We start from the raw sequence: 10,624 nt of genomic DNA on the forward strand, positions 1-10,624 counted from the left end.
CGTCTGCGTAAAGTTGAAAGCTACTTTTCTACCTATAGCTACCTAACTTACCTAGGTAGATACTTACCTATTAAGGTATTACAAACTACTTATACGTCCCACTGCTGGGCACAGGCCTCCCCTCAATCAACCGGAGGGGGTATGGAGCATATTCCACCACGCTGCTCCACTGCGGGTTGGTGGAGGTGTTTTTACGGCTAATAGCCGGGACCAACGGCTTAACGTGCCTTCCGAAGCACGGAATCATCTTACTTTTTCGGACAATCAGGTGATTCAAGCCTGAAAAGTCCTTACCAAACAAAGGACAGTCTCACAAAGTGATTTCGACAATGTCCCCATCGGGAATCGAACCCGGACCTCCAGATCTTGAGCCTATCGCTCTAACCACTAGACCACGGAGGCTGTCAATTTGTCATTAAGGTATTAAGTAGGTATTATAGATAGTAGGTAGGTATCTTGGTATAGGTACAATAAAGTAATATTTTACGTCTTTAATTATTTTAAACCCTACAATTTATGTTAATACGGCTTTATTATAGTTTAGTTACTGAAAATGGTTCGGAATCGAGACGTCTATAGGCACCTATCGAACCTATCTATCATCACAGCCCGGACACTTCATACAAACAACCTATCCCCTACTTTAAACATTTAACTAGGTAGGTAGGTCCTACATTAACTTGTCTACATCTAAGTAGTAGGTAAGTTGTAATTAGCTAGGTACCTAACATTTCAAAAAAACTCAAGGTCGGTAGGTATCATTCATGTAGGTAATAACTCACTATCACTATACTAAAACCCAATATTATGTAGATATTCAAGCAATAGGTAGGTACCTAACCTACAATAAAAATTTGATTGTATTTGTATTAATTCAGTGGTAGGTAAGTACCTACCTACCCAATTGTAGGTAATAACTTGACAAATTAATTGTGCTTACCTGGTGAGGAAGTGCTTGAGCGATTTTGAACGTCTTGAGTCTGATATGGTTCTGGAACTGCACTTCTCTGGAGTCTTTTTCTATGACCAGTCTCATTTCGTACATACTTGATATTGAAATGGTCAATGCATAAATACCTTGACCGCAAATTTTCTGCAGGCAAGTGGGCAATGTTCATATTACCTAAAAGAAAAGAATATAATTTTCAATAAAACATAAATAGCCTATAGATGTTCCACTGCTGGATCGTCTCTACCCTCAAATAACAGGAGGTAATCGTTTTGGTGGTAGCCCGGACCAACTATATAATTTCTGAAGCAAAGCTTACTCTTACTTTTTCGGACAATTAAGTGACTTAGTCCGCAATGTCATAACTAAACAAAGATTAATGGTTGGATCATGGTAGTGGTTCCCTGGAAGAAATTGCTTAAACAGGCCTCCCATGTGTACTGTAGTAGGTATGTTGCATAAATTTTTGTATGTTCTAACTGTTTGTGATCATTAAAAATATTTGATTTGTGATGAATAATCTCACAAAGTAATTTTGATAATATCAGAAACAGTACCCGGACCTCCAGATCATAAGCCTAATGTTCTAATCAATAATACACAGAGGCAGAATCTACTAAAACAGCAACTTTTGACATGTCTTATTAAGTTCTTGTAGGTACCTACCTATACATAATGTATGTATAGATTGTTACCTGCTGAAAGGTGGTCAGGTGTGAGCGAGACCAAAATACTAGGTATACCTCATTTGGGTTCCTGGCTTCTGTACACAGTCCCGATGTGTGAAATTGGTACAAAACTGTAGGTTTGGTAGATAGTAGTTTATCTTAGGTATCTATTAAGACTGTATAAGAAGAAATAAATTAATGTTTTATTTTTATTTATTTTCATCTTAAATTAAAAGTAAATGTGTAAGTAGATATCTGGGGGGCCAAAATGGCTACATCAAAGCAATTCATCTAAGAAAGCAATATTGCTATTTGACATTTGTTTGCATCGCACACTTACTTTTATATGCACAAATGTGAAACTGCAATATTGCTTTCTTAGATGAATTGCTTCCAACCATTTTTGGATTATATTGTCTGGTTTATATTAGTTTGGAGCTGCAGCTCACATTCAGGAAGGAAAGAAAATAGCCAACTGTTATCGTTTCATCGGTAAGTATTTTGTAATATTCGAATTTATTTATGATGTCATCCGCCGTGCACTGGTGTCGATCGACGTGCCGTGCAAATTGGAACCGCCGGGTCTAAGCCGCACAGACGGTAAGAGGCCCGATGGGCTCACGCCATAGACATAGAAAAGAGTATGGACTGGAAATACCTACAGAAAAAACGTGCCACTCTGTAAACATAAAATGGCGGTCTTTACTAGGGCTACAAGCTGTTTCAATACTAGGATTACCATACTCGTACCTACTAGATATAGCATTATACTTAAAAAAAATACGGCATACAAGTATTCATAAGAGAACAGAAAGGGACAGTAAAAGGTAGGTAGGTGGTGTACTGTATCTTTCGTGTAAAACTTGTAAGTATTGTATGTTGTGTGCAATAAAGTATATTTGTATTTGTAAAGGAAGGTTTAGTCAAGATTTATCTAAGTCGCTTACACAAATCTATAACATTCATTACATTCTTTATTGGGCGCAGTTCGTATCAACCTGGAGTGTTGGAGTAGGAGTAAATAAGAACAGGAGGTAAAATGAAATATAAATTAGATCGTAAATCTGTTCATTAGCAAGTATTTATTATACACGTTATTAATTATGTACATTATATTTACAATAAATACAAATTTATTAATTTCTAAACAGTGTCAATTTGTTTAGAAACTGTCTTTGTGACACCCTGTCACATTGATTTTTTTTTTTCATTAAGTCGTTTGATCTTGAGGCGTGACTTGTTCAGCTTTTCTTTTAAATTTTTCATCTCGTCTTCTTGAACTGACTGAAATAAAGTTTAATAATAATGTTAAAATAGTGTATGTACAAAATAATCTATAAAAATAAAAGTAAAATATATCTGATTTAAGTGCATTGTGCAGCTGGTTGAATTATACACTCTATATATGTATATCATGATAAAAATATAAAAAGAAAATTATTTGATATACCTTTTCATGTAAATCCAGTCGACACTTTTGGATTTAATATCTGAAATCAAAGATAATAATCATTTACTTATATAAAACGTGTACAACTCATAATTGTTTAGACATAAAACAACTACAGACTTAGTATATACTAAGTTTATTAAGTACATAATAATATGTAGTTGAATGATATATACAAATATCTTATCTATCTAGCCAGCAGTGAGATGATGCAGGCTAGGCTGAAATTTAAATATAAATTTAAACACCATTTCATCTGTCTGATCTATAATGTTCAATGTAGGAATAGCATCGTCTCGAAGACGCCTCCACTTTGAATTAGGAATACACATAAATGAATCCGCAGTAAAATGTTTCGAGCAAATACGGCTGTACTTATTTGGAATCCAATTTCGTCTATTAATGCGAATTATCCATTCTTTCTCTTTGTTATCGTCTACAGGAAATCTAAAAATTAAAAGTATCGATAATTTTAGTACATCACTATGGACAATCAACATAACCTCAAATCAATTCCGTATTCATCGATGAAACGTATAATATAATGGATATCTCAAATATTTTATGCTACAAATCTATTCAGCAAAACATATTACTTTCCTAAAATTGTTCAGCAGTTCACATTTCACTAGAAAATTACAAAAAACTTACCGATGAAACGACAGAAGTTGTTGGCTATTTTCTTTTCTTCCTGAATGTGAGCTGCAGCCCCATACCACACAAGACATAATGTCACAGAGTCGAGACACTCAATTATTTGATATAAATAAAAGTTTCTTTCCATTTATTTGGAAAAATATTGTTAAATTATCACTTAAAACAATCTGAACACAAGACACTCGTAAACAAAGTTCACGCGACCGTGTCAAATAGTTCGGTAAATATAAGTAAAATCTTCTTATGTATGTTACTATGTATTTGGCCGAATTAAAATGAGTCCAATAGGTCCAAATGACATTTCATGTTGTGACAACCTCGGAAAAAATGAAGCAAAGAGCGAATCATTTGTCCTTTTCTCACTCATAGTTTTATAGTTTCTGAATTCTTATTTTAGCCTTCCTTCTATGCTTTAGTTATTGTTCTGAGGATCTAGCTTTGCCACAGATAATAAAATATTACGTTTTTAAAAGTTTGTGTTTATTTGCAAAATACATTTTATTGAATTAATTAACTGTTTAGTTGTAATTCTCATAAATTATGGGAGATACAATATCAAATTTAAAAAAAAAATATAACCACCTATAAATATCATTTAAAACTAAATTTGAGAACAAAAAAAAAAACGCAACTTTCAAATAACGTAGGTAGCAGTGTTGCCGATCTGTGGGGAATTCCCCAAACTGCGGGGAAAGCAAAGCTGATTGGGGAATGTGTGGGGAGAGCTTCAATTCGGGGAAAATGCGGGGATTTTAAGTATGAACACAAATACGCGATATTTAACATCAAATTTCTGCTGGTCTTGATTGATTTCCCTGATAGCCTTTTATTCCGTAAGTTGACATCAGAATAATGGTCAAGTTGCCGTCCAACTACTGCCGTATATTGACGTCAAGTTTACAGCAGAATCTGGAGAGTAAAATTTGACGGAAACTTGCGGTGAATTTAACGTTAAGTATTATCTATTATCGCCGCCTAGTGGCAGAAATAAAAATCACATGGAATATGTCGCGACCTACCGGCAGAATTTAGCTTTCAAGTAGCTCTACCTAGCGGGAAAAAATACATTTTATTTCTGTAAAAAATAAAAAAATGATGGTATTTGCTCTTCAACGTAACTAAAAATATAATTAGAAAATATAGATATTAAAAAGAACTTTGTAAAGTTCACTGTAGTGAATGTAACACTAGTGATATCTGACATACGTCAGAAATGCATTCTCACAGAGACCGAACTTTACCTACATTTTTGGTTGTTTTATTTCTGTGGGGAATATGTGGGGAATTATCATTTTTCTTTCCCCAAACGTGGGGAATTTCGACAATGCGTTTGGGGATTTTAGCAAATTACTGTCGGCAACACTGGTAGGTAGGTTAGTAACCTACCTATGTTTGAAAATGTTTGTTTTCGTTTGAATTACGAGTCAAACGCGCCTTCTACGTTTTGTGTATTGTGGTTTACAAACTGACCCTGGACTGAAATCGGACTTTGATTTGGCTTCATGAAACCTGCTTTCACGTAGCGGCACAGGAACAGTGGTTATAAAAAATGTCTGCACACAATTGTTCTTATTATAATTGTACAAATTCTTCGGAACAGAAGTCAATGTTCCGTTTTCCGTGGGATGACGTCAACCGCCTAAAAGTATGGCTTGAGAATTGCGGTAAGTAGTTAAATGTTTACTCTTATTTATTTTTAATATTAAACTGCAAAAAGTTATCAAACAAACTATTTGATAGAATCAATGACAATCAAAACTGGAATAAAATAAAAAGAAATACCTAATTAACATGGTGGGAAAGTTATTGCCACTCCCCCTACTTGCTAGACTATTATTTTGGTACCTAATCGGTTTATCATTTGTCACCATTTATCATTTAGTTTACCATAATTAATGTAATACTTAAACTCAAGCTGAGATCAACAGTTTAGAGTAGTAGAACAGTTTTTCTGTCTGAAGAACATAATATAATTAGGTATTGTGCTCAATGTCAATTTGGAATTATTAAATTAACTTTTGTACAATTGGGTAATTTAGCATGGCATATAGATATACTAATCAAACTTGAAAATCATAATTAGTTAGTGATTTTTAACATATTCTTACTGGGAACTCAGGGCCTCCAGATTCTGAACCAATTGCTATAACTACTAAAGCACTGGAATAGTCAAAAACTTGTACCTACTATATACCAATACTGTATGCGATGGATTTATATTTCCAAATGAACTGTGGAATAAAAGGGACAAAAGTTAAAAAAAGTCAATCAAGTACATAATTATTGCTGAATTTTGGACTGTTTTATTGAACATTTTATAGACCAGGGCGGTTAAAATAGCCACATCGAAGCAATTCATCTAAGAAAGCAATATTGCATCGCACACTTACTTTTATATGCACAAATGTGAAACTGCAATATTGCTTTCTTAGATGAATTGCTTCGATGTGGCTATTTTAACCGCCCTGGTCTATAAAATGTTCAATAAAACAGTCCAAAATTCAGCAATAATTATGTACTTGATTGACTTTTTTTAACTTTTGTCCCTTTTATTCCACAGTTCATTTGGAAATATAAATCCATCGCATACAGTATTGGTATATAGTAGGTACAAGTTTTTGACTATTCCAGTGCTTTAGTAGTTATAGCAATTGGTTCAGAATCTGGAGGCCCTGAGTTCCCAGTAAGAATATGTTAAAAATCACTAACTAATTATGATTTTCAAGTTTGATTAGTATATCTATATGCCATGCTAAATTACCCAATTGTACAAAAGTTAATTTAATAATTCCAAATTGACATTGAGCACAATACCTAATTATATTATGTTCTTCAGACAGAAAAACTGTTCTACTACTCTAAACTGTTGATCTCAGCTTGAGTTTAAGTATTACATTAATTATGGTAAACTAAATGATAAATGGTGACAAATGATAAACCGATTAGGTACCAAAATAATAGTCTAGCAAGTAGGGGGAGTGGCAATAACTTTCCCACCATGTTAATTAGGTATTTCTTTTTATTTTATTCCAGTTTTGATTGTCATTGATTCTATCAAATAGTTTGTTTGATAACTTTTTGCAGTTTAATATTAAAAATAAATAAGAGTAAACATTTAACTACTTACCGCAATTCTCAAGCCATACTTTTAGGCGGTTGACGTCATCCCACGGAAAACGGAACATTGACTTCTGTTCCGAAGAATTTGTACAATTATAATAAGAACAATTGTGTGCAGACATTTTTTATAACCACTGTTCCTGTGCCGCTACGTGAAAGCAGGTTTCATGAAGCCAAATCAAAGTCCGATTTCAGTCCAGGGTCAGTTTGTAAACCACAATACACAAAACGTAGAAGGCGCGTTTGACTCGTAATTCAAACGAAAACAAACATTTTCAAACATAGGTAGGTTACTAACCTACCTACCAGTGTTGCCGACAGTAATTTGCTAAAATCCCCAAACGCATTGTCGAAATTCCCCACGTTTGGGGAAAGAAAAATGATAATTCCCCACATATTCCCCACAGAAATAAAACAACCAAAAATGTAGGTAAAGTTCGGTCTCTGTGAGAATGCATTTCTGACGTATGTCAGATATCACTAGTGTTACATTCACTACAGTGAACTTTACAAAGTTCTTTTTAATATCTATATTTTCTAATTATATTTTTAGTTACGTTGAAGAGCAAATACCATCATTTTTTTATTTTTTACAGAAATAAAATGTATTTTTTCCCGCTAGGTAGAGCTACTTGAAAGCTAAATTCTGCCGGTAGGTCGCGACATATTCCATGTGATTTTTATTTCTGCCACTAGGCGGCGATAATAGATAATACTTAACGTTAAATTCACCGCAAGTTTCCGTCAAATTTTACTCTCCAGATTCTGCTGTAAACTTGACGTCAATATACGGCAGTAGTTGGACGGCAACTTGACCATTATTCTGATGTCAACTTACGGAATAAAAGGCTATCAGGGAAATCAATCAAGACCAGCAGAAATTTGATGTTAAATATCGCGTATTTGTGTTCATACTTAAAATCCCCGCATTTTCCCCGAATTGAAGCTCTCCCCACACATTCCCCAATCAGCTTTGCTTTCCCCGCAGTTTGGGGAATTCCCCACAGATCGGCAACACTGCTACCTACGTTATTTGAAAGTTGCGTTTTTTTTTTGTTCTCAAATTTAGTTTTAAATGATATTTATAGGTGGTTATATTTTTTTTTTAAATTTGATATTGTATCTCCCATAATTTATGAGAATTACAACTAAACAGTTAATTAATTCAATAAAATGTATTTTGCAAATAAACACAAACTTTTAAAAACGTAATATTTTATTATCTGTGGCAAAGCTAGATCCTCAGAACAATAACTAAAGCATAGAAGGAAGGCTAAAATAAGAATTCAGAAACTATAAAACTATGAGTGAGAAAAGGACAAATGATTCGCTCTTTGCTTCATTTTTTCCGAGGTTGTCACAACATGAAATGTCATTTGGACCTATTGGACTCATTTTAATTCGGCCAAATACATAGTAACATACATAAGAAGATTTTACTTATATTTACCGAACTATTTGACACGGTCGCGTGAACTTTGTTTACGAGTGTCTTGTGTTCAGATTGTTTTAAGTGATAATTTAACAATATTTTTCCAAATAAATGGAAAGAAACTTTTATTTATATCAAATAATTGAGTGTCTCGACTCTGTGACATTATGTCTTGTGTGGTATGGGGCTGCAGCTCACATTCAGGAAGAAAAGAAAATAGCCAACAACTTCTGTCGTTTCATCGGTAAGTTTTTTGTAATTTTCTAGTGAAATGTGAACTGCTGAACAATTTTAGGAAAGTAATATGTTTTGCTGAATAGATTTGTAGCATAAAATATTTGAGATATCCATTATATTATACGTTTCATCGATGAATACGGAATTGATTTGAGGTTATGTTGATTGTCCATAGTGATGTACTAAAATTATCGATACTTTTAATTTTTAGATTTCCTGTAGACGATAACAAAGAGAAAGAATGGATAATTCGCATTAATAGACGAAATTGGATTCCAAATAAGTACAGCCGTATTTGCTCGAAACATTTTACTGCGGATTCATTTATGTGTATTCCTAATTCAAAGTGGAGGCGTCTTCGAGACGATGCTATTCCTACATTGAACATTATAGATCAGACAGATGAAATGGTGTTTAAATTTATATTTAAATTTCAGCCTAGCCTGCATCATCTCACTGCTGGCTAGATAGATAAGATATTTGTATATATCATTCAACTACATATTATTATGTACTTAATAAACTTAGTATATACTAAGTCTGTAGTTGTTTTATGTCTAAACAATTATGAGTTGTACACGTTTTATATAAGTAAATGATTATTATCTTTGATTTCAGATATTAAATCCAAAAGTGTCGACTGGATTTACATGAAAAGGTATATCAAATAATTTTCTTTTTATATTTTTATCATGATATACATATATAGAGTGTATAATTCAACCAGCTGCACAATGCACTTAAATCAGATATATTTTACTTTTATTTTTATAGATTATTTTGTACATACACTATTTTAACATTATTATTAAACTTTATTTCAGTCAGTTCAAGAAGACGAGATGAAAAATTTAAAAGAAAAGCTGAACAAGTCACGCCTCAAGATCAAACGACTTAATGAAAAAAAAAAATCAATGTGACAGGGTGTCACAAAGACAGTTTCTAAACAAATTGACACTGTTTAGAAATTAATAAATTTGTATTTATTGTAAATATAATGTACATAATTAATAACGTGTATAATAAATACTTGCTAATGAACAGATTTACGATCTAATTTATATTTCATTTTACCTCCTGTTCTTATTTACTCCTACTCCAACACTCCAGGTTGATACGAACTGCGCCCAATAAAGAATGTAATGAATGTTATAGATTTGTGTAAGCGACTTAGATAAATCTTGACTAAACCTTCCTTTACAAATACAAATATACTTTATTGCACACAACATACAATACTTACAAGTTTTACACGAAAGATACAGTACACCACCTACCTACCTTTTACTGTCCCTTTCTGTTCTCTTATGAATACTTGTATGCCGTATTTTTTTTAAGTATAATGCTATATCTAGTAGGTACGAGTATGGTAATCCTAGTATTGAAACAGCTTGTAGCCCTAGTAAAGACCGCCATTTTATGTTTACAGAGTGGCACGTTTTTTCTGTAGGTATTTCCAGTCCATACTCTTTTCTATGTCTATGGCGTGAGCCCATCGGGCCTCTTACCGTCTGTGCGGCTTAGACCCGGCGGTTCCAATTTGCACGGCACGTCGATCGACACCAGTGCACGGCGGATGACATCATAAATAAATTCGAATATTACAAAATACTTACCGATGAAACGATAACAGTTGGCTATTTTCTTTCCTTCCTGAATGTGAGCTGCAGCTCCAAACTAATATAAACCAGACAATATAATCCAAAAATAGTTAGATACTTACCTATCAGAGACAGAGTCTCCTTTCATCAAGAAGAAGATAATTGCATCCTACAAAAAGAAATCTTGTAAAAAAAAATTATCGACATTAATTGTAAGTAAATTTAATTTTATCGACATATTAGTAAAGTGAAACCCAACACTAGGCAATGAAAAACTTGTGACAACCTACGAAATTACGAAACAATTTTTGTATATGCGTCTTTGTCTAACATTACGCCGGTTCCGTAAGATAAAGTAGAGCAGAATTATAGAGTTCTGTTGCTATTTTAGCCTTCCTTCTATGCTTTAGTTATTGTTCTGAGGCTAGATCGATGTTGCAATAATTAACGATAGATGGCGCAACTTTAAGCGAGCTTCTTACACATAATTATAGATGGCGTTAATAAAAA

At 33.4% G+C, this 10,624-nt stretch overlaps 2 long non-coding RNA genes across 2 annotated transcripts; one reads left to right on the forward strand and one right to left on the reverse strand.

Moving 5' to 3' along the window:
* Positions 1-2,257: 2,257 nt before the first annotated feature.
* LOC126368772 (uncharacterized) lies at positions 2,258-4,029 on the reverse strand. Its single transcript, XR_007566631.1, has 3 exons — positions 3,719-4,029; positions 3,068-3,107; positions 2,258-2,901 (listed from the first exon to the last, which is right to left on the reverse strand). It is a non-coding gene; the product is annotated as an uncharacterized LOC126368772 (long non-coding RNA).
* Positions 4,030-8,209: 4,180 nt separating this feature from the next.
* Positions 8,210-9,981, forward strand: LOC126368770 (uncharacterized). The gene is made up of 3 exons (XR_007566629.1): positions 8,210-8,520; positions 9,132-9,171; positions 9,338-9,981. It is a non-coding gene; the product is annotated as an uncharacterized LOC126368770 (long non-coding RNA).
* The last annotated feature ends 643 nt before the right edge of the window (positions 9,982-10,624 follow it).

Source organism: Pectinophora gossypiella, chromosome 8 (assembly GCF_024362695.1).
Source record: "Pectinophora gossypiella chromosome 8, ilPecGoss1.1, whole genome shotgun sequence".
NCBI classification, from domain to species: Eukaryota; Metazoa; Arthropoda; class Insecta; order Lepidoptera; family Gelechiidae; genus Pectinophora; species Pectinophora gossypiella.